General features: G+C 47.4%; 1 pseudogene; it reads right to left on the bottom strand.

The window, feature by feature from the left end:
- The window catches only part of LOC124020851, a 165062-nt pseudogene extending 143212 nt beyond the window's left edge, over positions 1-21850 (bottom strand).
- Positions 21851-27960: the final 6110 nt, after the last annotated feature.

Below are 27960 nucleotides of genomic sequence, written 5' to 3'. Positions count from 1 at the left end.
AGCCTAGTGGTTAGAGTGTAGAGGCGGCAGGGTAGCCTAGTGGTTAGAGTGTAGAGGCGGCAGGGTAGCCTAGTGGTTAGAGTGTAGAGGCGGCAGGGTAGCCTAGTGGTTAGAGTGTAGAGGTGGCAGGGTAGCCTAGTGGTTAGAGTGTAGAGGCGGCAGGGTAGCCTAGTGGTTAGAGTGTGGAGGTGGCAGGGTAGCCTAGTGGTTAGAGTGTAGAGGCGGCAGGGTAGCCTAGTGGTTAGAGTGTAGAGGCGGCAGGGTAGCCTAGTGGTTAGAGTGTAGAGGCGGCAGGGTAGCCTAGCCTCTGTTACTGTACCCCACATCTCCCTCTCAGTCTGTTACTGTACCCCACATCTCCCTCTCAGTCTGTTACTGTACCCCACATCTCCCTCTCAGTCTGTTACTGTACCCCACATCTCCCTCTCAGTCTGTTACTGTACCCCACATCTCCCTCTCAGTCTGTTACTGTACCCCACATCTCCCTCTCAGTCTGTTACTGTAACCCCGGTCTGTTACTGTATCAGTCCCTCTCAGTCTGTTACTGACAGACAGATCAGTCTGTTACAGACACACAGACAGACAGACAGACAGACAGACAGACAGACAGACAGACAGACAGACAGACAGACAGACAGACAGACAGACAGACAGACAGACAGACAGACAGACAGACAGACAGACAGACAGACAGACAGACAGACAGACAGACAGACAGACAGACAGACAGACAGACAGACAGACAGACAGACAGACAGACAGACAGACAGACAGACAGACAGACAGACAGACAGACAGACAGACAGACAGACAGACAGACAGACAGAACCATGTACTAGGTCTATATATTGACAATCCAAAGCTTTATCTCACGATTTCTTGGCTTTCTTGGAATGATGTATCTGGAAATTTCTTGGCATCAGTAAAAGCAGGGCCTATTATCAATGAATAGGCTAGGATGTTAAGATGAGCAAGACGCAACACCCCTCTCTCACACAGTCACACACAGTAAATGTACATGTTCACAGGTTCACGTCGTTCACTGTGCGGCAGCCAGAGGAACGCACTTCAACGCTCTCAGTTGTTGCGTAAATGTACACACTACGCTGTTTACTTCCTGTAGCTACAAAATGGTGGCTACCACTTTCTCAGGTTGAATCCAGCTCTGTCTGTCACTCAGTACCACTGGTTCAGGCAGTGGTACTGGCAGCTGTCCTTGGTGCTGAAAGGGATGGAGGATAACTGTTTACATAATGTTCTCTGGCAGCAGCTACAGGGACCTAGGATACAAAACAAAGAAGAATCTGTCTGTCTGGTCTGGTCTGTCTGTCTGTCTGTCTGTCTGTCTGTCTGTCTGTCTGTCTGTCTGTCTGTCTGTCTGTCTGTCTGTCTGTCTGTCTGTCTGTCTGTCTGTCTGTCTGTCTGTCTGTCTGTCTGTCTGTCTGTCTGTCTGTCTGTCTGTCTGTCTGTCTGTCTGTCTGTCTGTCTGTCTGTCTGTCTGTCTGTCTGTCTGTCTGTCTGTCTGTCAAATCAAATTCTATTGGTCACAAACACATGGTAGCTACATGCTTATGCTTCTAGATCTGACAGTGCAGCAGTATCTAACAGGTAACATCTAACTATTCCACAACAAAACCTAATACAGACGGACAGACGGACAGACAGACAGACAGACAGACAGACAGACAGACAGACAGACAGACAGACAGACAGACAGACAGACAGACAGACAGACAGACAGACAGACAGACAGACAGACAGACAGACAGACAGACAGACAGACAGACAGACAGACAGACAGACAGACAGACAGACAGACAGACAGACAGACAGACAGACAGACAGACAGACAGACAGACAGACAGACAGACAGACGCTATGCTCCCATTGAGGTGCGTTGAGATAGACAGACAGTAGGACCTCTTTGCGTCGTAGAGGACCGGTTTCCCCATCAGCCTCTCCGTGTAGTTACCATGGAGATGATTATCCACTCCACCACATCATCATCATCATCGCTTATCACCGACCTGTGGCACATCACAGACATTACCTCTATTATACACACTGCCTGCCTGCTCTTTCTCATTTCCTGTTAAAACCATTCACCACCTATCTACTAGAGACAGGAGGAGGAGGAGGAGAAGCTGTCATGTATTGGATTTGACCATATCTTGTAGTCTGTCTAGACCTGCTGTTGCTAAGTTACTGGAAAACAGCAACATGGCTTAACGGTGGAGCATTTTCTCCTTAGAAGGAAAGATAATATTTTGGCGACAGAGAGAGATGCAAGAGAGACAGACAGAGCGAGAGAGGGGGAGAGATAGAGAAACAGGGGAGAGAGAGAGAGAGACAGAGGAGAGAAAGAGACAGAGCGAGAGAGGGGGAGAGAGAGAGAGACAGAGCGAGAGAGGGGGAGAGAGACAGAGAGAGAGGAGGAGAACGAGAGACAGACAGAGAGAGAGGGGGAGAGAGACAGAGAGAGAGGACAGAGAGAGAGAGAGAGAGAGAGAGAGAGAGAGAGAGAGAGACAAAGAGTGAGAGAGAGAAAAGAGAGAGAGAATCCCATTTTTAGATCAACATCTTTATAATACTCATTATCCATTCTAGAGAGATCCCCCTCGGGCCAAACACCAGGCCTTGGGTTGCTTTCACACAGATCTCATTGGTACAAACACTCTAAATAGCATCCGAGCCTCTGCTAGCCAGCGCCATGGCACCCATCTTTCCTTGGGGAGGTGGTAGGTGGCCAGTCGTAGCTGTTATGTGTGTTGAGATGGGCTACAGAGAAGAGCTGGTCACATACATCTTTCCTTGGGGAGGTGGTAGGTGGCCAGTCGTAGCTGTTATGTGTGTTGAGATGGGCTACAGAGAAGAGCTGGTCACATACATCTTTCCTTGGGGAGGTGGTAGGTGGCCAGTCGTAGCTGTTATGTGTGTTGAGATGGGCTACAGAGAAGAGCTGGTCACAGAGACCTTTGGGCCGGAGCAGCTAACATGATGTCAGTAGAGAGATACTGTCCGCTGCTCTGCTATGGTTTCATACAGAAGGCAAAGACAGGAGATCTATGTAGGAGACTGTCCTGTTCAATTGGGGATATGTCCCCCCCCCGGACACAGAGTGGCCCTGTCTCCTCACTCTGTCTCACAGCTCTACTCCTCTGTCTCATAGCTCTACTCCTCTGTCTCATAGCTCTACTCCTCTGTCTCTCTGTCTCATAGCTCTACTCCTCTGTCTCTCTGTCTCATAGCTCTACTCCTCTGTCTCATAGCTCTACTCCTCTGTCTCATAGCTCTACTCCTCTGTCTCATAGCTCTACTCATCTGTCTCTCTGTCTCTGTCTCTGTCTGTCTCTCTCTCCTCTCTCTCTACTCCTCTGTCTCATAGCTCTACTCCTCTGTCTCATAGCTCTACTCCTCTGTCTCATAGCTCTACTCCTCTTTCTCATAGCTCTACTCCTCTGTCTCACAGCTCTACTCCTCTGTCTCATAGCTCTACTCCTCTGTCTCACAGCTCTACTCCTCTGTCTCACAGCTCTACTCCTCTGTCTCACAGCTCTACACCTCTGTCTCACAGCTCTACACCTCTGTCTCACAGCTCTACTCCTCTGTCTCATAGCTCTACTCCTCTGTCTCATAGCTCTACTCCTCTGTCTCATAGCTCTACTCCTCTGTCTCTCTCTCCTCTCTCTCTACTCCTCTGTCTCTCTCTCCTCACTCTGTCTCACAGCTCTCCTCCTCTGTCTCTCTCCCTCTCTCTACTCTGGGTCTCACAGCTCTTCTCCTCTCTCTCTCTGTCTCTCTCAGGGTTGTGAAGAGGCAACACTTTGTTTACACACCGGGGTAATTTGTATCTCAGTAATGCTCCTCTATTTGTCATGCATGGTGGTATAACTATGTGTTCAGCGTCTATTGTTATAAATGATTAGTTTACTCCGTCCTTACAAAGCATTGTGGGCTGGACGAGGTAAACTAATTGGACTGAATGCTACAGTAAGCAAACAGCAGTGTTGTTCATTAGTGGTCTACGTTACTCCATAGCCTCAGCCAGCCTGTGTGTGTGTGTGTGTGTGTGTGTGTGTGTGTGTGTGTGTGTGTGTGTGTGTGTGTGTGTGTGTGTGTGTGTGTGTGTGTGTGTGTGTGTGTGTGTGTGTGTGTGTGTGTGTGTGTGTGTGTGTGTGTGTGTGTGTGTGTGTGTTTTTTTAAACCTTTATTTAACTAGGCAAGTCAGTTAAGAACAAATTCTTACTCTCAATGATGGCCTAGGAACAGTGGGTTAACTGGTCTAGGAACAGTGGGTTAACTGGTCTAGGAACAGTGGGTTAACTGGTCTAAGAACAGTGGGTTAACTGGTCTAGGAACAGTGGGTTAACTGGTCTAGGAACAGTGGGTTAACTGGTCTAGGAACAGTGGGTTAACTGGTCTAGGAACAGTGGGTTAACTGGTCTAGGAACAGTGGGTTAACTGGTCTAAGAACAGTGGGTTAACTGGTCTAGGAACAGTGGGTTAACTGGTCTAGGAACAGTGGGTTAACTGGTCTAGGAACAGTGGGTTAACTGGTCTAGGAACAGTGGGTTAACTGGTCTAGAAACAGTGGGTAAACTGCCTGTTCAGGGGCAGAACGACAGATTTGTATCTTGTCAGCTCGGGGGTTTGAACTCGCAACCTTCCTGTCCAACCTTCCTGTCCAACGCTCTAACCACTAGGCTACCCTGCCTGTGTGTGTGTGTGTGTGTGTGTGTGTGTGTGTGTGTGTGTGTGTGTGTGTGTGTGTGTGTGTGTGTGTGTGTGTGTGTGTGTGTGTGTGTGTGTGTGTGTGTGTGTGTGTGTGTGTGTGTGTGTGTGCGTGTGCGTGCGTGCGTGCGTGCGTGCGTGCGCGTGTGTGTGTGTGTACAGTGGAGCTTCTACAGTGTCTGTCTCATCCCTGTACTGTCTGTCTCATCCCTGTACTGTCTGTCTCATCCCTGTACTGTCTGATTCATCCCTGTACTGTCTGATTCATCCCTGTACTGTCTGTCTCATCTCTGTACTGTCTGATTCATCCCTGTACTGTCTGTCTCATCTCTGTACTGTCTGATTCATCCCTGTACTGTCTGATTCATCCCTGTACTGTCTGTCTCATCCCTGTACTGTCTGTCTCATCCCTGTACTGTCTGTCTCATCCCTGTACTGTCTGTCTCATCCCTGTACTGTCTGTCTCATCCCTGTACTGTCTGTCTCATCCCTGTACTGTCTGATTCATCCCTGTACTGTCTGTCTCATCTCTGTACTGTCTGATTCATCCCTGTACTGTCTGATTCATCCCTGTACTGTCTGTCTCATCTCTGTACTGTCTGATTCATCCCTGTACTGTCTGATTCATCCCTGTACTGTCTGATTCATCCCTGTACTGTCTGTCTCATCCCTGTACTGTCTGTCTCATCCCTGTACTGTCTGTCTCATCCCTGTACTGTCTGTCTCATCCCTGTACTGTCTGTCTCATCCATGTACTGTCTGTCTCATCCCTGTACAGTCTGTCTCATCCATGTACAGTCTGTCTCATCCATGTACAGTCTGTCTCATCCCTGTACAGTCTGTCTCATCCCTATACAGTCTGATTCATCCCTATACAGTCTGTCTCATCCCTGTACTGTCTGTCTCATCCCTATACAGTCTGTCTCATCCCTGTACTGTCTGTCTCATCCCTGTACTGTCTGTCTCATTAGTGTAGTGATGTGTATTTCATAGTCCATAGGAGTCCCCCCAATCTCTCTCTCTCTGGTCTTCCTCCCCTCTCTATATATATCTCTCTCTCTCTGGTCTTCCTCCCCTCTCTCTATATATCTCTCTCTCTCTGGTCTTCCTCCCCTCTCTCTATATATCTCTCTCACTCTGCCTATCTGTTTGTTTCTCTCTCTCGTTCTCTCTCTCCCTCCCTCCTTTCTCTTGTGATCAGTTGTTAAATCAGAGGATTCTGGTCGGTCTACAGACAGAGTGCTGAAGGGACCACTGAGCCAGTAAAGTGATTGATTTTAAGGTTGCATCCTGAATGGCACCCTATTCCTTACATAGTGCACTCATTTTGAACAGGTCCCATATGGCTCTGTAGCGCACTATAGAGGGAATATTGTGCCATTTAGGAGACAGGCTTGAATTAGGGTAGGGTTCTGTGTCGTCCATAAACCTTTCAGCAGACTAGCCAGGTGACTATGGCTAGACAGGGTACTACGGCTAGACCGGGAGACTACGGACGGACGGACGGACGGACGGACGGACGGACGGACGGACGGACGGACGGACGGACGGACGGACGGACGGACGGACGGACGGACGGAGACGGACGGACGGACGGACAGACAGACAGACAGACAGACAGACAGACAGGGAGACAGACAGACAGACAGACAGACAGACAGACAGACAGACAGACAGACAGACAGACAGACAGACAGACAGACAGACAGACAGACAGACAGACAGACAGACAGACAGACAGACAGACAGACAGACAGACAGACAGACAGACAGACAGACAGACAGACAGACAGACAGACAGACAGACAGACAGACAGACAGACAGACAGACAGACAGACAGACAGACAGACAGACAGACAGACAGACAGACAGACAGACAGACAGACAGACAGACAGACAGACAGACAGACAGACAGACAGACAGACAGACAGACAGACAGACAGACAGACAGACAGACAGACAGACAGACAGACAGACAGACAGACAGACAGACAGACAGACAGACAGACAGACAGACAGACAGACAGACAGACAGACAGACAGACAGACAGACAGACAGACAGACAGACAGACAGACAGACAGACAGACAGACAGACAGACAGACAGACAGACAGACAGACAGACAGACAGACAGACAGACAGACAGACAGACAGACAGACAGACAGACAGACAGACAGACAGACAGACAGACAGACAGACAGACAGACAGACAGACAGACAGACAGACAGACAGACAGACAGACAGACAGACAGACAGACAGACAGACAGACAGACAGACAGACAGACAGACAGACAGACAGACAGACAGACAGACAGACAGACAGACAGACAGACAGACAGACAGACAGACAGACAGACAGACAGACAGACAGACAGACAGACAGACAGACAGACAGACAGACAGACAGACAGACAGACAGACAGACAGACAGACAGACAGACAGACAGACAGACAGACAGACAGACAGTGTCTCTGTTCTCTTTTAGATGAAGACGTTTTCTAGCAGTGTTCTGACAGCAGACGCCTCTCTCTCTAGTTAGAACACAATACACTGGTGAAAAATAACACCACAAAGCAGCCCGTTGTCTCCTGAGGGTGTGTGTGTGTGTGTGTGTGTGTGTGTGTGTGTGTGTGTGTGTGTGTGTGTGTGTGTGTGTGTGTGTGTGTGTGTGTGTGTGTGTGTGTGTGTGTGTGTGTGTGTGTGTGTGTGTGTGTGTGTGTGTGTGTGTGTGTGTGTGTGTGTGTGTGTGTGTGTGGTGGGGTTCAGCTGGCACTGTAAGAGAATCTCAATGTGAAAGTGAAGGTCAACGCAACGTATCTAATCGTTAATGTTACGTAACGACCCAATCTATATACTTATCACATACACAATCTATAGGAGAGAACACATACACAATCTATAGGAGAGAACACATACATAATCTATAGGAGAGAACACATATATAATCTATAGGAGAGAACACATATAGAATCTATAGGAGAGAACACATACACAATCTATAGGAGAGAACACATATAGAATCTATAGGAGAGAACACATACACAATCTATAGGAGAGAACACATATATAATCTATAGGAGAGAACACATACACAATCTATAGGAGAGAACACATATATAATATATAGGAGAGAACACATATAGAATCTATAGGAGAGAACACATACACAATCTATAGGAGAGAACACATACACAATCTATAGGAGAGAACACATACACAATCTATAGGAGAGAACACATATATAATCTATAGGAGAGAACACATATAGAATATATAGGAGAGAACACATATATAATATATAGGAGAGAACACATATAGAATCTATAGGAGAGAACACATATATAATATATAGGAGAGAACACATATAGAATCTATAGGAGAGAACACATATATAATATATAGGAGAGAACACATATAGAATCTATAGGAGAGAACACATATATAATATATAGGAGAGAACACATATAGAATCTATAGGAGAGAACACATATATAATCTATAGGAGAGAACACATATATAATCTATAGGAGAGAACACATATAGAATCTATATGAGAGAACACATATATAATCTATAGGAGAGAACACATATATAATCTATAGGAGAGAACACATATATAATCTATAGGAGAGAACACATATATAATCTATAGGAGAGAACACATATATAATCTATAGGAGAGAACACATATATAATCTATAGGAGAGAACACATACACAATCTATAGGAGAGAACACATATAGAATCTATATGAGAGAACACATATATAATCTATAGGAGAGAACACATCCACAATCTATAGGAGAGAACACATACACAATCTATAGGAGAGAACACATATATAATCTATAGGAGAGAACACATATATAATATATAGGAGAGAACACATATATAATCTATAGGAGAGAACACATATATAATCTATAGGAGAGAACACATATATAATCTATAGGAGAGAACACATATATAATCTATAGGAGAGAACACATATATAATATATAGGAGAGAACACATATATAATCTATAGGAGAGAACACATATATAATCTATAGGAGAGAACACATATATAATCTATAGGAGAGAACACATATATAATCTATAGGAGAGAACACATACACAATCTATAGGAGAGAACACATATAGAATCTATAGGAGAGAACACATATATAATCTATAGGAGAGAACACATATATAATCTATAGGAGAGAACACATCCACAATCTATAGGAGAGAACACATACACAATCTATAGGAGAGAACACATATAGAATCTATAGGAGAGAACACATATTGAATCTATAGGAGAGAACACATATATAATCTATAGGAGAGAACACATATATAATCTATAGGAGAGAACACATACACAATCTATAGGAGAGAACACATACACAATCTATAGGAGAGAACACATACACAATCTATAGGAGAGAACACATACACAATCTATAGGAGAGAACACATATAGAATCTATAGGAGAGAACACATATTGAATCTATAGGAGAGAACACATATATAATCTATAGGAGAGAACACATATATAATCTATAGGAGAGAACACATACACAATCTATAGGAGAGAACACATACACAATCTATAGGAGAGAACACATACACAATCTATAGGAGAGAACACATACACAATCTATAGGAGAGAACACATACACAATCTATAGGAGAGAACACATATATAATCTATAGGAGAGAACACATACACAATCTATAGGAGAGAACACATACACAATCTATAGGAGAGAACACATATATAATCTATAGGAGAGAACACACACACACACACCACAGTCAACTCTCCCAGTACAGTACAATGTCTCTGCTTATTGCTTAGGGCTGTTGTCTTGGTCCATTACTCTCCCAGTACAGTACCATGTCTCTGCTTATTGCTTAGGGCTGTTGTCTTGGTCCATTACTCTCCCAGTACAGTACAATGTCTCTGCTTATTGCTTAGGGCTGTTGTCTTGGTCTGTTACTCTCCCAGTACAGTACCATGTCTCTGCTTATTGCTTAGGGCTGTTGTCTTGGTCTGTTACTCTCCCAGTACAGTACAATGTCTCTGCTTATTGCTTAGGGCTGTTGTCTTGGTCTGTTACTCTCCCAGTACAGTACCATGTCTCTGCTTATTGCTTAGGGCTGTTGTCTTGGTCTGTTACTCTCCCAGTACAGTACAATGTCTCTGCTTATTGCTTAGGGCTGTTGTCTTGGTCTGTTACTCTCCCAGTACAGTACCATGTCTCTGCTTATTGCTTAGGGCTGTTGTCTTGGTCTGTTACTCTCCCAGTACAGTACCATGTCTCTGCTTATTGCTTAGGGCTGTTGTCTTGGTCCATTACTCTCCCAGTACAGTACAATGTCTCTGCTTATTGCTTAGGGCTGTTGTCTTGGTCCATTACTCTCCCAGTACAGTACCATGTCTCTGCTTATTGCTTAGGGCTGTTGTCTTGGTCCATTACTCTCCTCTATTTTTACAGATAACTTTCCACTGGTTTTACACCAAGCTAGAATGACTATGAACACGGATGACTCCCCAGTCTACATGTCAGCACCTCAAAGCCTGTGAGCTCACTGACCTTCTAAAAACAGCAGTCACAGTCAGTATGGCAATGGCTGACTGATAGTAAAACTAAACACATCTGAAACTAAAAGCATTTGTATTTGGTTCAAAACATTTTTCTAAAGACATAAACCTCAACTGGAGTTTGTGTATAAAGGGTGTGGCCATTGAGAAAGTTTAGGAAGTTTAACTCCTAGGTATAACACACAGTATGGTCTATTATTACGGTCCACACATATTGACAAAGTTGAGGAGGTTTAACTCCTAGGTATAACACACAGTATGGTCTATTATTACGGTCCACACATATTGACAAAGTGGAGGAGGTTTAACTCCTAGGTATAACACACAGTATGGTCTATTATTACGGTCCACTCATATTGACAAAGTTGTTGTGAAAATTGGGAGGGGTATGTCTTTTATAAAATATGTGTTTTCAGGCTTCTTGATTACTGTCCGGTAATATGGTCAGGTGCAGACAAGACAGACCTAGTAAACCTGCAGCTGGTTCAAAACAGAGAAGCCTTGCCCTTAACTACACATACAGAACTAACATCAACAACATGCAGGCCAGTCTTTCCTGGTTGAGGTTTTGACGAGATATGAACTGCTTCTCTTCTAGTTGTTTTAATGAGAAATATTACCGTGATGAAAGTTCCAGATTGTCTACGTAAATCAAATAACATTCAGCTCAGACACCCACAAGGCATTTCACTAGGGGTCTCATCACAGTCCCCAAGTTCAAAACGAACTCACGGCAACACACAGTATTCTACAGAGACATGATCACATGGAACTCCCTTTCACCTCAAATTACTCAAGAAAACAGCAAGATTCCCTTAAGAAATGTAGGAAACAACATCTCGTGGAAAGACAGAGACTGTGTGGACACACAAACACACACAGACACACTCTAACACACAGACACACGCTAACACACAAACACACACAGACACACAGACACACAGACACACACAGACACACTCTAACACACAGACACACGCTAACACACACAGACACACTAACACACACAGACACACTAACACACAGACACACAAACACACACAGACACACACAGACACAGACACACGCTAACACAGACACACGCTAACACACAGACACACGCTAACACACAGACACACGCTGACACACTCTAACACACACAAACACACAGACACACTCTAACACACAGACACACGCTAACACAGACACACGCTAACACAGACACACGCTAACACACACAGACACACGCTAACACACAGACACACACAGACACACTCTAACACACAAACACACACAGACACACTCTAACACACAAACACACACAGACACACTCTAACACACAGACACACGCTAACACAGACACACTAGCACACAAACACACACAGACACACGCTAACACACAGACACACGCTAACACACTCTAACACACAGACACACACTAACACAGACACACGCTAACACACAAACACACAGACACACAGACACACACAGACACACTCTAACACACAGACACACGCTAACACACACAGACACACTAACACACACAGACACACTAACACACAGACACACAAACACACACAGACACACACAGACACAGACACACGCTAACACAGACACACGCTAACACACAGACACACGCTAACACACAGACACACGCTAACACACAGACACACGCTAACACACAGACACACTCTAACACACACAAACACACAGACACACTCTAACACACAGACACACGCTAACACAGACACACGCTAACACAGACACACGCTAACACACACAGACACACGCTAACACACAGACACACACAGACACACTCTAACACACAAACACACACAGACACACTCTAACACACAAACACACACAGACACACTCTAACACACAGACACACGCTAACACAAACACACACAGACACACGCTAACACACAGACACACGCTAACACACTCTAACACACAGACACACACTAACACAGACACACGCTAACACACAAACACACTAACACACAAACACACACAGACACACTCTAACACACAGACACACTCTAACACACAGACACACTCTAACACACAGACACACAAACACACACAGACACACTAACACACAAACACACACAGACACACGCTAACACACAGACACACTCTAACACACAGACACACAAACACACACAGACACACTCTAACACACAGACACACTAACACACAAACACACACAGACACACTCTAACACACAGACACACTCTAACACAGACACACAAACACACACAGACACACTAACACACAGACACACTCTAACACACAGACACACGCTAACACAGACACACGCTAACACAGACACACGCTAACACACAGACACACGCTAACACAGACACACACACTCTAACACACGCTAACACAGACGCACGCTAACACAGACACACGCTAACACACAGACACACTCTAACACACAGACACACGCTAACACACAGACACACGCTAACACAGACACACGCTAACACAGACACACTAACACACAGACACACGCTAACACAGACACACTAACACACAGACACACTCTAACACACAGACACACTCTAACACACAGACACACGCTAACACAGACACACACTAACACACAGACACACTCTAACACTAACACACTCCTTCTGAAGGCCTGCCTGTTATAATAGCAGATGGTGTTTCTCATCCATCACAGAGAGGGGGACATCGGGGCCATCTGGCCCCAGCCAGGCCTCACCCACCTTCAGGACCAATGGCTTCAACCCGGGCCTCTTCCCACATACTCCACCCTCACTCTGAACGGTCAAAACCCATGTCTCAGCAAGAGCTCTTGACGTGTTAAATTATCAATTAAATGATCAATCATTCAATCATCATTATCTACAATCAAGGACTCTGAATCCACTGTGTTACGATAGTTAATCACTTCTCAAGGTGAAGATCCATAGGATGGCAATCCTCCAACCTGGTCTGCTATACATTCAGAGCTGCTTCTGGGTGGAATCCTATGTTCTGAGGTTTCAGACGGACACCCAGAGTGTCGGGCCCACAGTAGTTCATATATTCATGATTGTATTTCCTGTCGTTTCAGACGGACACCCAGAGTGTCGGGCTCACAGTAGTTCATATATTCATGATTGTTTGCAACCAAAGTCGCTTGACTCCACTGGCTCAAGATACCAAAGTGAAAATCCATAAAATCGCAGTCACCCAACCATCAATCATTATCTGGGTCATTCCATGAAATGAGTGTCTTTTTGATGTTTTAAGATGAAATTCTGCACCAATACAGAGTTGTGTCTTGTGGGGTATGTATGGGTGTCTGTGGTATTTCCATGTGGTTTAAAGACCACATGGCGAATTTAATAAATCATTTAAAAAAAAATAATAGAAATAAAGACATGCTAAAGTGCTCAACTTCATCATTTTGACGTGTCCCTCTGTGACTTTTAACCCACTTAAACCCTTTTCCCCTGTCACTAGGGGATTTATGGCTGATTAAAAATGAAATCGTCAACCCTGTCACGGTCAACCCTGTGATGGTCACGCCTGTTACTGTCAACCCTGTTACGGTCAACCCTGTTACGGTCAACCCTGTTACTGTCAACCCCGTTACAGTCAACCCCGTTACTGTCAACCCCGTTACTGTCAACCCCGTTACGGTCAACCCCGTTACTGTCAACCCCGTTACGGTCAACCCCGTTACGGTCAACCCCGTTACGGTCAACCCTGTTACGGTCAACCCCGTTACTGTCAACCCCGTTACGGTCAACCCTGTTACGGTCAACCCTGTTACTGTCAACCCTGTTACTGTCAACCCTGTTACTGTCAACCCCGTTACGGTCAACCCCGTTACTGTCAACCCTGTTACTGTCAACCCCGTTACGGTCAACCCCGTTACTGTCAACCCCGTTACAGTCAACCCCGTTACTGTCAACCCCGTTACTGTCAACCCCGTTACGGTCAACCCTGTTACGGTCAACCCTGTTACGGTCAACCCTGTTACGGTCAACCCCGTTACTGTCAACCCTGTTACGGTCAACCCTGTTACGGTCAACCCTGTTACGGTCAACCCTGTTACGGTCAACCCCGTTACTGTCAACCCCGTTACTGTCAACCCTGTTACGGTCAACCCTGTTACTGTCAACCCCGTTACTGTCAACCCCGTTACTGTCAACCCTGTTACGGTCAACCCTGTTACGGTCAACCCTGTTACGGTCAACCCCGTTACTGTCAACCCTGTTACTGTGTTACGGTCAACCCTGTTACGGTCAACCCTGTTACGGTCAACCCCGTTACTGTCAACCCCGTTACTGTCAACCCTGTTACTGTCAACCCTGTTACTGTGTTACGGTCAACCCTGTTACGGTCAACCCCGTTACTGTCAACCCTGTTACGGTCAACCCTGTTACGGTCAACCCTGTTACGGTCAACCCCGTTACTGTCAACCCTGTTACTGTGTTACGGTCAACCCTGTTACCCGGTCAACCCACTACCCTTAAGCACCATGTCTACCCTGTTACTGTCAACCCTGTTACTGTGTTACGGTCAACCCTGTTACGGTCAACCCTGTTACGGTCAACCCTGTTACGGTCAACCCCGTTACTGTCAACCCTGTTACTGTGTTACGGTCAACCCTGTTACTGTCAACCCTGTTACTGTGTTACGGTCAACCCTGTTACTGTCAACCCTGTTACTGTGTTACGGTCAACCCTGTTACGGTCAACCCTGTTACGGTCAACCCTGTTACGGTCAACCCTGTTACGGTCAACCCTGTTACGGTCAACCTGTTTTTTTTACCAAACATCTCCAAAGGCACTGGTGGAGCGACCCATCAATACGTCCAGAGTGTAGTAAATATCTCCTCTACTCACCACGGTGACCATACAGCGTGCTGAGACCGGAGCGTTCTCCACCCGTACCTCCTGCTCCGGCTGTGCCAACAGGCTGACGGCTCCATGCCCACGGGGCGCCTGGCGGGACTGGGACTCCAGCAGGGCAGCGGGCATCAGCTTAGCCAGCCTGGCATGGGTCTGGGAGGACTGGGTGAGGAGGCTGTCCACCCTGGCCATGTCCCTGCTGAAACATTCTGTATGATCAGGGTGCACTATGGAGACATCTCATTAGTTCCATCTCATGTGTACCACGGCAGGTATAACCTGAATCGCAGTATTACATACAGTAACACAAGATACAAGACAACAAAAGGAGTTGGTTGTAAAATACTATTCAACTAAAGGTTCAATTGTGTTGAATAATTCTTCATCGTGTCCCTTTCTGTGAACTGTCTCTTGCATCTCAAACTCAACATCCTCACTACATCTGTGTTTCATTTTGTTTTTTTAAAATGCGTTTCATTTTTTGTTATGTGATGGACTGTGTTGGTTTCAAGCATCTCTCTTTACCTGAAGCTGTCCAGTCTGGCCTGATGCTGGCCCCTGAGGGTGTTAACCAAGGCATGGAGACTGTCTCTGTCCCCACCACGCTGCCACCCGGGTGTCTCCAGACCCAGGGTCCTCTCCTGGCCATCTTGGTCCACGTGACGGTACACCGGGACCGGGCTATCCGACCACCTCCTCCCCTCACCGGTCCTGGTCGTGTAGCGGTCATGGTCACCAGAAAAAACATCTACAAAGAGAGAGGGAATGGGTTGATGCTAGCTGCAGGTCTACCACTATGGTTGATGCTATGCTAGCTGCAGGTCTACCACTATGGTTGATGCTATGCTAGCTGCAGGTCTACCACTATGGTTGATGCTATGCTAGCACTATGGTTGATGCTATGCTAGCTGCAGGTCTACCACTATGGTTGATGCTATGCTAGCTGCAGGTCTACCACTATGGTTGATGCTATGCTAGCTGTAGGTCTACCACTATGGTTGATGCTATGCTAGCTGTAGGTCTACCACTATGGTTGATGCTATGCTAGCTGTAGGTCTACCACTATGGTTGATGCTATGCTAGCTGTAGGTCTACCACTATGGTTGATGCTATGCTAGCTGTAGGTCTACCACTATGGTTGATGCTATGCTAGCTGCAGGTCTACCAATATGGTTGATGCTATGCTAGATGTAGGTCTACCACTATGGTTGATGCTATGCTAGCTGTAGGTCTACCACTATGGTTGATGCTATGCTAGCTGCAGGTCTACCAATATGGTTGATGCTATGCTAGCTGTAGGTCTACCACTATGGTTGATGCTATGCTAGCTCTAGGTCTTACCACTCTGGTTGATGCTGTGCTATCTGCAGGTCGACCACTATGGTTGATGCTATGCTAGCTGTAGGTCTACCGCTATGGTTGATGCTATGCTAGCTGTAGGTCTACCACTATGGTTGATGCTATGCTAGCTGCAGGTCTACCAATATGGTTGATGCTATGCTAGATGTAGGTCTACCACTATGGTTGATGCTATGCTAGCTGCAGGTCTACCAATATGGTTGATGCTATGCTAGATGTAGGTCTACCACTATGGTTGATGCTATGCTAGCTGCAGGTCTACCAATATGGTTGATGCTATGCTAGATGTAGGTCTACCACTATGGTTGATGCTATGCTAGATGTAGGTCTACCACTATGGTTGATGCTATGCCAACTGCAGGTTTACCCATATGGTTTCTTTGGACTCAAAATGCTAATCAAGATTTATTGACATCAAGTTTCATTTTGAACTCTCAGTATAACCAGATATAAAAAATGAATCCCTCACAGACAAGAAAGATAAAGAGGAAGAACGAGAGCATCACACAGTTCATAGGAAAGCAAGGAAGAGACAGAATGGATAAGAGAAGAAGGAGAGAGAGAGAGGGATGTTCTACATAGTCTGGTATTATAGAGAAGAAGGAGAGAGAGAGAGGGATGTTCTACATAGTCTGGTATTATAGAGAAGAAGGAGAGAGAGAGGGATGTTCTATATAGTCTGGTATTATAGAGATGAATGAGAGAAGGAGAGATGTTCTATATTGTCTGGTATTGTAGAGAAGAAGGAGAGAGAGAGATGTTTTATATAGTCTGGTATTATAGAGAAGAATGAGAGAAGGAGAGATGTTCTATATGGTCTGGTATTATAGAGAAGAAGGAGAGAGAGAGGGATGTTCTATATGGACTGGTATTATAGAGAAGAAGGAGAGAGAGAGGGATGTTCTATATAGTCTGATATTATAGAGAAGAAGGAGGAGAGAGAGATGTTCTACATAGTCTGGTATTATAGAGAAGAAGGAGAGAGAGAGATGTTCTATATAGTCTGATATGACAGAAAAGAAGGAGAGAGAGGGATGGATAGTGTTCATAGTCTTTGGTAGTAGTTTAATTAAGCTGATCAGTCATCCGCTCATGCCCCGAGCCATGAAACCTGCCCCCTTTCCTCTTTCTCCCTCTCCCTGCTCTTTGTGCTCTCTCTCTTTCACTTTCTCTCTCTGGCTCTCTCTCTCTGTGCTCTTTCTCTCTCCCTCTCCCTGCTCTCTGTGCTCTCTCTCTCCCTCTCCCTGCTCTCTGTGCTCTCTCTCTCCCTCTCCCTGCTCTCTGTGCCCTCTCTCTCCCTGCTCCCTCTCTCTTTCTCTCTGTGCTCTCTCTGTGCTCGCTCTGTGCTCTCTCTCCCTGCTCTCTGTGCTCTCTCTCTCTGCTCTCTGTGCTCTCTCTCTCTGTGCTCTCTCTCCATGCTCTCTGTGCTCTCTCTCCATGCTCTCTGTGCTCTCTCTCCCTGCTCTATGTGCTCTCTCTCCCTGCTCTATGTGCTCTCTCTCCCTGCTCTATGTGCTCTCTCTCTCTGCTCTCTGTGCTCTCTCTCTCTGCTCTCTGTGCTCTCTCTCTCTGTGCTCTCTCTCCATGCTCTCTGTGCTCTCTCTCCCTGCTCTATGTGCTCTCTCTCCCTGCTCTATGTGCTCTCTCTCCCTGCTCTATGTGCTCTCTCTCTCTGCTCTCTGTGCTCTCTCTCTCTGCTCTCTGTGCTCTCTCTCTCTGTGCTCTCTCTCCATGCTCTCTGTGCTCTCTCTCCCTCTCCCTGCTCCCTGTGCTCTCTCTCTCCCTGCTCCCTCTCTCTTTCTCTCTGTGCTCTCTCCTTCTGTGCTCTCTCCCTGCTCACTGTTTCTCTCACTCTTTCTCGAGTGAATGTCATGTTGTTATTCATTTTCCAGATTGAGAGGCGGAGGCAGCAGGCAGCAGGGAGAGAGATACAGTAGAGAGAGAGAGAGGGGGAGAGAGAGATACAGTAGAGAGAGAGAGAGAGAGAGAGAGAGAGAGGGGGAGAGAGAGATACAGTAGAGAGAGAGAGAGAGAGAGAGAGAAAGGGAGGGAGAGATACAGTAGGGAGAGAGAGAGAGAGAGAGAGAAAGGGAGGGAGAGATACAGTAGGGAGAGAGAGAGAGAGAGAGAGAGAGAGAGAGAGAGAGAGAGAGAGAGAGAGAGAGAGAGAGAGAGAGAGAGAGAGAGAGAGAGAGAGAGAGAGAGAGAGAGAGAGAGAGAGAGAGAGAGAGAGAGAGAGAGAGAGAGAGAGAGAGAGAGAGAGAGAGAAGAGAAAGGGAGGGAGGGTGAGAGAGAGAGATATGGGGAGAGAAAGATCACATTTCCTCATGTGCCAGGCACGTGTGTCAGCACAGCAAGGTGGTATGGAAGGGAAGTGGGAAGAAGAAATGTCATCCCTCCTAGTAATACATCACACTATATCTGATGCCAGTGAAAAGAATGAAAGCTCTGATTTTAGGAATCATTTCGGCTTCTTCTGAGAGTGTAGAACAGAATAAGCATTCTTGAACTCAGGGGCGTAGGCCTGGAGGTCAACAGCTGCCAATCACATGGGTTTTTTCCCTTCGACCTTCACTGAGTGACAAGCATAGAGTTAGGAATTAGAATGCTAGTGGAATTTAAAAAGATCTCTATGGTAACAGCCAGATGATCTTCCCTAGACATCTAGTTTACAGGCTGCGTTGGTTTTACAGTATCTCTCTGAGTCACAATGACAGGTTTATCAATGGTCTTCTGGTAGAGACTAAGAGCAGAATAAATACATGTAGTCTATCTACATGTCTCTCTCTCTCTCTCCCCTCTCTCCTCTCCTCCTCTCTCCTCTCCTCTCCTCTCCCCCCTCTCTCCTCTCCTCCTCTCTCCTCTCCTCCTCTCTCCTCTCTCCTCTCCTCCTCTCCCCCCTCTCTCTTCTCCTCCTCTCTCCTCTCCTCCTCTCCCCCTCTCTCCTCTCCTCCTCTCTCTTCTCCTCCTCTCTCCTCTCCTCCTCTCTCTTTTCCTCATCTCCCCCTCTGTCCTCTCCTCCTCTCCTCCCTCTCTCCTCTCCTCCTCTCCTCCTCTCTCCTCTCTCTCCTCTCCTCCTCTCCCTCTCCTCCTCTCCTCCTCTCTCCTCTCCTCCTCTCCCCCTCTCTCCTCTCCTCCTCTCCCTCTCCTCCTCTCTCCTCTCCTCCTCTCTCTTTTCCTCATCTCCCCCTCTGTCCTCTCCTCCTCTCCTCCTCTCCTCCCTCCTCCTCCTCTCCTCTCCCCCTCTCTCCTCTCCTCCTCTCTCCTCTCCTCCTCTCTCTCCTCTCTCTCCTCCTCTCCCCCTCTCTCTTCTCCTCCTCTCTCCTCTCCTCCTCTCCCCTCTCTCCTCTCTCCTCTCTCTTCTCCTCCTCTCTCCTCTCCTCCTCTCTCTTTTCCTCTCTCCCCTCTGTCCTCCTCCTCTCCCCTCCTCTCTCCTCCTCTCCTCCTCTCCTCCTCCTCTCCTCCTCTCTCTCCCTCTCTCTCCCTCCTCTCCTCCTCTCCTCTCCTCCTCCTCCTCCCTCTCTCCCTCTCCTCTCTCTCCTCTCCTCCTCTCCTCCTCTCCTCCTCCTCTCCTCCTCTCCTCCTCTCCTCCTCTCTCTCCTCTCCTCCTCCTCTCCTCTCTCTCCTCTCTCCCTCTCCTCTCCCTCCTCTCCTCTCTCCTCCTCTCTCCTCTCCTCCTCTCCCTCCTCTCTCCTCTCCTCTCTCCTCCTCTCCTCCTCTCCTCCTCTCTCCTCTCCTCTCTCTCCTCCTCTCCTCCTCCTCCTCCTCCCTCTCTCCTCTCTCCTCTCCTCTCCTCCTCTCTCTCTCCTCTCCCTCCTCCTCTCTCTCCTCTCCCCCTCTCTCCTCTCCCCTCCCTCTCTCCTCTCCTCCTCTCCCTCCTCTCTCCTCTCCTCCTCTCTCTCTCCTCCTCCTCTCCTCCCTCTCTCTCTCCCTCTCCTCCCTCTCCTCCTCTCTCCCTCTCTCCTCTCCCTCCCTCCTCTCCTCTCCCTCTCCTCCTCTCCCTCTCTCCTCTCCTCCTCTCCCTCTCCTCCTCTCCTCCTCCCTCTCTCTCCTCTCCTCCTCTCCTCCTCTCCTCCTCCTCCTCCTCTCCTCCCTCTCCTCCTCCTCCTCCTCCCTCCTCCTCCTCCCTCCCTCCTCTCCTCCTCTCCCCTCTCTCCTCTCTCTCTCTCCTCCTCCTCCTCCTCCCCCCCTCTCTCTTTCTCCCTCTTAACCTGTAATAAACTGTGTATCAGTATGATACAGTAATGACAGCCGTAAAATCGATGTAGAATATCACAATAGTAAACTCGGTAATTATTTGATTGTACATTCTCAGTAAAACAACGTGTATAATACGTGACATTGTCTTTAGACTAACACCGTTCACAATACAGGCTAAATCCTTCATCCAGGTCATTACTGCTGCGCGACCCTTCCTCTTTCACAAACACAGTTGAGACATTTTCTCCCTAACGACAGTAGTGTTGTTTTGGGCCGGTTGCTAGCCATGGTCCTGAAAACACTCTTCCTTATTGGATTAGAGGTGGGATTCTATTCGATCGGCTTTCAGCCTCGAGCTTTATGCATTTGCAGACGGACCACACAAACGGAACAACTTCGATTCTGTCTTTGTTGCATGAAAAATTCAGATGAAATATAAGATGGTTATGCTTCTAATGCACCGTTACATATTGACGGTAGCCCTATTCCTCATCATTGGCATAAATCATGCACGCAGCAACAACATGCACGCAGCACCTGACAAAACAAATACCATTACAACCCCGTATAAACTACGTACAGATGTGCCTGCTATGCGTGATGCTGAAAGCATAGGTTATGGAGTTGCATTGAATGGTATAGGTGTTTCTGTGCACTAACTGGACAATAGGCTACAACACCAGTCAGTGATGACATTCATTGAATCTATTTGAATGCTTGCTGGGTTATTGGTGTCCTAATCTGCGCCACTTACCTGCGGTCCCCATCTGTAGTAAAAAGGATAAAACCATTAAAAAGCCGCATCTTCTTTGCTGCATCTTTCCCGTCCAGGTACCGCGGACAGCTCACATTCAAAGGCGATTCGGGAGGAACAAGAAGCGGTCCTTTTTGTCTGTCTGTTTCGGCTGCTGGTGAGGTTAATATCAGGGTTCAATGTCGACAATTACAACGATCCAACCCTGCTATAACTTGCATTCCATTGCGTTTATGTTATACTGTGTGCAAGTTACCAAGTTCAGTCTTTATCATAGCCTCCCGCCCAACGCGCCCCAGAGGAGACAGAGTCGCATCTGGGCTCAAGGCTGCGGTTACTCGGACCGGGTTCGCCTTGTGGAACTAGTTGTCTGCATCAACGCGAAGCAAGATTCCACGCTGCGCTACAGTGGGCGTGGCAGACGTTGCATTCTTGGCCTTTCATTCGCTAAGGTTGATCAAAATGGAAATGAGCAAGATTGTAAAAATGTGAAATTCGAACAGTAAACTATACACCCCATCAACCCCCTCTAAATGCAATGTAAAGATTAGCCAGCACAAAGTAATATTCTCTCTCTGAAAATGCATTGAAAAGACACACACACACGCTCTCATATCATTACCAAGCCCAGCTCCCTGTAGAGGAGAGGCTGTGCAACAATGACAAAATGTAAAAAATATCAAACAATTAGAGAGTGTCGTTTCCCCAAATGTAAAACCTTTATTGAAGTTTTTGAAGACATCTCTGATGAGAATAAGCTACCCTTGCTGTTGAGGGAGGAGGCAAAGAGCTGTGGGTTGGCAGCACACTACATTGCTGCCTGCCATAAGATGAGGGACATTGTCTGACAGACCAACCAACCTGCACATGTCCTCTATACCATTGTTATTGTTCAATGTATGGTTATTTTGACCCTTGATTATTGTTGTAACTGTTGTCAATAATGATTATTATAAATTTAATTATGTTAATATTGTAACTCTCCAAAGTAAGCTTTGGCAATATGTACATTGATACGTCATGCAGAGAAAGAGACAGAGAGAGACAGAGAGAGAGACAGAGAGACAGAGAGAGAGAGAGAGAGAGACAGAGAGACAGAGAGAGAGAGAGACAGAGAGAGACAGAGACAGAGAGAGACAGAGACAGAGAGAGAGACAGAGAGAGAGACAGAGAGAGAGACAGAGAGAGAGACAGAGAGAGAGAGGGAGAACAAGCAGAGCTGACACTGTGATGTATTGAGTAGTTGGAGATAGTGGTGACTCTGGCAGGCAAGCCCAGACCACAGAAACAACAGCCCAAACTACAGAAACCCAGTCATTCCCTATGGGGTTCCTTTCCCGTTTTAGAGCACTTTGAACTACAGTATAATCATTCTGCCTGCAGAGAACTCTCCAATACAGCAGGAGCTTAGTGCCAAGTCAAACAGAAGGTAATACATCAATTCTAATGACTTAAATACCAGTGGAGCTCAGTGTTGCAAACCTTCCTGTAGAGTGGAGCTCAGTGTTGCAAACCTTCCTGTAGAGTGGAGCTCAGTGTTGCAAATCTTCCTGTAGAGTGGAGCTCAGTGTTGCAAACCTTCCTGTAGAGTGGAGCTCAGTGCTACAAACCTTCCTGTAGAGTGGAGCTCAGTGTTGCAAACCTTCCTGTAGAGTGGAGCTCAGTGTTGCAAAGCTTCCTGTAGAGTGGAGCTCAGTGCTGCAAACTTTCCTGTAGAGTGGAGCTCAGTGTTGCAAACCTTCCTGTCCAGTGGAGCTCAGTGCTGCATACCTTCCTGTAGAGTGGAGCTCAGTGTAGGTGTTGCATACCTTCCTGTCCAGTGGAGCTCAGTGCTGCATACCTTCCTGTCCAGTGGAGCTCAGTGCTGCATACCTTCCTGTAGAGTGGAGCTCAGTGCTGCATACCTTCCTGTAGAGTGGAGCTCAGTGCTGCATACCTTCCTGTAGAGTGGAGCTCAGTGCTGCATACCTTCCTGTCCAGTGGAGCTCAGTGCTGCATACCTTCCTGTAGAGTGGAGCTCAGTGCTGCATACCTTCCTGTAGAGTGGAGCTCAGTGCTGCAAAAATTCCTGTAGAGTGGAGCTCAGTGCTGCATACCTTCCTGTAGAGTGGAGCTCAGTGCTGCAAACCGTCCTGTAGAGTGGAGCTCAGTGCTGCATACCTTCCTGTAGAGTGGAGCTCAGTGCTGCATACCTTCCTGTAGAGTGGAGCTCAGTGCTGCAAACCTTCCTGTCTAGTGGAGCTCAGTGCTACAAACCTTCCTGTCCAGTGGAGCTCAGTGTTGCATACCTTCCTGTTCAGTGGAGCTCAGTGCTGCAAACCTTCCTGTCTAGTGGAGCTCAGTGCTGCAAACCTTCCTGTCTAGTGGAGCTCAGTGCTACAAACCTTCCTGTCCAGTGGAGCTCAGTGCTGCAAACCTTCCTGTAGAGTGGAGCTCAGTGCTGCATACATTCCTGTTCAGTGGAGCTCAGTGCTGCAAACCTTCCTGTAGAGTGGAGCTCAGTGCTGCATACCTTCCTGTCCAGTGGAGCTCAGTGCTGCATACCTTCCTGTAGAGTGGAGCTCAGTGCTGCAAACCTTCCTGTAGAGTGGAGCTCAGTGCTGCATACCTTCCTGTAGAGTGGAGCTCAGTGCTGCAAACCTTCCTGTCTAGTGGAGGTCAGTGCTGCATACCTTCCTGTAGAGTGGAGCTCAGTGCTGCAAACCTTCCTGTAGAGTGGAGCACAGTGCTGCATACCTTCCTGTAGAGTGGAGCTCAGTGCTGCATACCTTCCTGTAGAGTGGAGCTCAGTGCTGCAAACCTTCCTGTCCAGTGGAGCTCAGTGTTCCAAACCTTCCTGTCCAGTGGAGCTCAGTGTTCCAAACCTTCCTGTCCAGTAGAGCTCAGTGCTGCATAACTTCCTGACCAGTGGAGCTCAGTGTAGGTGTTGCATACCTTCCTGTCCAGTGGAGCTCAGTGTAGGTGTTGCATACCTTCCTGACCAGTGGAGCTCAGTGCAGGTGTTGCATACCTTCCTGTAGAGTGGAGCTCAGTGTAGGTGTTGCATACCTTCCTGTCCAGTGGAGCTCAGTGCTGCATACCTTCCTGTAGAGTGGAGCTCAGTGCTGCAAACCTTCCTGTAGAGTGGAGCTCAGTGCTGCAAACCTTCCTATCCAGTGGAGCTCAGTGCTGCAAACCTTCCTGTAGAGTGGAGCTCAGTGTAGGTGTTGCATACCTTCCTGTCCAGTGGAGCTCAGTTCTGCAAACCTTTCTGTCCAGTGGAGCTCAGTGCTGCAAACCTTTCTGTCCAGTGGAGCTCAGTGCTGCATACCTTCCTGTCCAGTGGAGCTCAGTGCTGCAACCTTCCTGTCCAGTGGAGCTCAGTGCTGCATACCTTCCTGTCCAGTGGAGCTCAGTGCTGCATACCTTCCTGTAGAGTGGAGCTCAGTGCAGCACTCTCTCCTGTCAGTGGAGCCCCGTCCTCAGCACTCTCTCCTGTCAACCACCCCCGTCCTCAGCACTCTCTCCTGTCAACCACCCCCGTCCTCAGCACTCTCTCCTGTCAACCACCCCCCGTCCTCAGCACTCTCTCCTGTCAACCACCCCCGTCCTCAGCACTCTCTCCTGTCAACCCCCCCCGTCCTCAGCACTCTCTCCTGTCAACCCCCCCCGTCCTCAGCACTCTCTCCTGTCAAAACTCCCCCGTCCTCAACACTCTCTCCTGTCAAAACTCCCCCCGTCCTCAACACTCTCTCCTGTCAAAACTCCCCCGTCCTCAACACTCTCTCCTGTCAAAACTCCCCCGTCCTCAACACTCTCTCCTGTCAAAACTCCCCCCATCCTCAACACTCTCTCCTGTCAAAACTCCCCCGTCCTCAACACTCTCTCCTGTCAAAACTCCCCCGTCCTCAACACTCTCTCCTGTCAAAACTCCCCCGTCCTCAACACTCTCTCCTGTCAAAACTCCCCCGTCCTCAATACTCTCTCCTGTCAAAACTCCCCCGTCCTCAACACTCTCTCCTGTCAAAACTCCCCCTGTCCTCAACACTCTCTCCTGTCAAAACTCCCCCCGTCCTCAGCACTCTCTCCTGTCAAAACTCCCCCGTCCTCAGCACTCTCTCCTGTCAACCCCCCCCCTCAACACTTTCTCCTGTCAAAACTCCCCCTGTCCTCAACACTCTCTCCTGTCAATACTCCCCCGTCCTCAGCACTTTCTCCTGTCAAAACTCCCCCTGTCCTCAACACTTTCTCCTGTCAAAACTCCCCCTGTCCTCAACACTCTCTCCTGTCAAAACTCCCCCGTCCTCAACACTCTCTCCTGTCAAAACTCCCCCTGTCCTCAACACTCTCTCCTGTCAAAACTCCCCCATCCTCAGCACTCTCTCCTGTCAAAACTCCCCCCGTCCTCAGCACTCTCTCCTGTCAACCCCCCCCTCCTCAACACTTTCTCCTGTCAAAACTCCCCCTGTCCTCAACACTCTCTCCTGTCAATACTCCCCCCGTCCTCAGCACTTTCTCCTGTCAAAACTCCCCCTGTCCTCAACACTCTCTCCTGTCAAAACTCCCCCTGTCCTCAACACTCTCTCCTGTCAAAACTCCCCCTGTCCATACAATTATATACTACAGCAGTTTTTCATTCTCAACCGCTGTTGGCATCACTTCCTCTTCTCTGCCGCCTCTTCCTCATATTCGTGCTGTTAGCATATCTGTGATTTCCATTCACAAGCTTTCTAGCAGACAGTTCCCCAGAACCAACCACAGGCTAGTATACAATTTCCCTTCTATCACTACAACACAAAAACATCCTTGAGACATAAAGTCTCAATCTACTTCCCCTTAATCACACAAACTACTACTAATCACACAAACTACTACTAATCACACAAACTACTTTCTACTGAATCACACCAACAGCAATTTTCTACAATGCAAAAATGTATCTGGTGCTACCTGTGTCCCTGAGCTGGGCCCAGTGTTGTGAGAGGCTGGGTGCTGGGGCTGGGTGCTGGGGCTGGGGCTGGGTGCTAACATACAAACAGAGCAAAGAACTGAAGAAAACTAAGGGTTTAAATACAATCAAGGGAAACGAGGCACAGGTGCAAATAATAACTGGGAACAAGGGAAAACAAAAGGGTCAAAACGCACAATGGGGACATCTAGTGACCAAAACCGGAACAACCCTGACCAAATCCTGAGAAAGACAAAGGGAGAGAGACAGAGAATGGGGACATCTAGTGAGAGAGAGAGAGAGAGAAGAGAAAGAGAAAGAGAAGGGAGAGAGACAGAGACAGAGAGAGAGAGAGAGAGAGAGAGAGAGGGAGAGAGACAGAGAGAGAGAGAGAGAGAGAGAGAGAGAGAGAGAGAGAGAGAGAGAGAGAGAGAGAGAGAGAGAGAGAGAGAGAGAGAGAGAGAGAGAGAGAGAGAGAGAGAGAGAGAGAGAGAGAGAGAGAGACAACTATTCTGACCCAGTCTCTCCTCATTCTGGACTACAGACAGTCAGTTAATTACCTGGGTCCCAGGAGACTAAGACTCTATTCTGACCCAGTCTTTCCTCATTACGGACTACAGTTAATAACCTGGGTCTCAGGAGACTAAGACTCTATTCTGACCCAGTCTTTCCTCATTACGGACTACAGTTAATAACCTGGGTCCCAGGAGACTAAGGCTCTATTCTGACCCAGTCTTTCCTCATTACGGACTACAGTTAATAACCTGGGTCCCAGGAGACTAAGGCTCTATTCTGACCCAGTCTTTCCTCATTACGGACTACAGTTAATAACCTGGGTCCCAGGAGACTAAGACTCTATTCTGACCCAGTCTTTCCTCATTACGGACTACAGTTAATAACTTGGGTCCCAGGAGACTAAGACTATTCTGACCCAGTCTTTCCTCATTACGGACTACAGTTAATAACCTGGGTCCCAGGAGACTAAGACTCTATTCTGACCCAATCTCTCCTCATTACGGACTACAGTTAATAACCTGGGTCCCAGGGGACTAAGACCCTATTCTGACCCAATCTCTCCTCATTACGGACTACAGTTAATAACCTGGGTCCCAGGGGACTAAGACCCTATTCTGACCCAATCTCTCCTCATTACGGACTACAGTTAATAACCTGGGTCCCAGGGGACTAAGACCCTATTCTGACCCAATCTCTCCTCATTACAGACTACAGTTAATAACCTGGGTCCCAGGGGACTAAGACTCTATTCTGACCCAATCTCTCCTCATTACAGACTACAGTTAATAACCTGGGTCCCAGGGGACTAAGACCCTATTCTAGCTCAGCCTTGGATCAATAAACCAAATCTTTATTTCTCTTGTCTTCTATCGCTTGCTCATTTGCTCTCTCCTCTCAATTTCAATTCAATTCAATTTCAATTCAAGGGCTTTATTGGCATGTGAAACATGTGTTAATATTGCCAGAGCAAGTGAGGTAGACAACATACAATGTGTCTCTCTCTATTCACTGTCTGT

The sequence above is a fragment of the Oncorhynchus gorbuscha genome, unplaced genomic scaffold (assembly GCF_021184085.1).
Source record: "Oncorhynchus gorbuscha isolate QuinsamMale2020 ecotype Even-year unplaced genomic scaffold, OgorEven_v1.0 Un_scaffold_953, whole genome shotgun sequence".
Lineage (NCBI taxonomy): Eukaryota > Metazoa > Chordata > Actinopteri > Salmoniformes > Salmonidae > Oncorhynchus > Oncorhynchus gorbuscha.
Note: the sequence above shows the minus strand (reverse complement) of the source record. Positions and strands in the feature narration are given on the sequence as shown.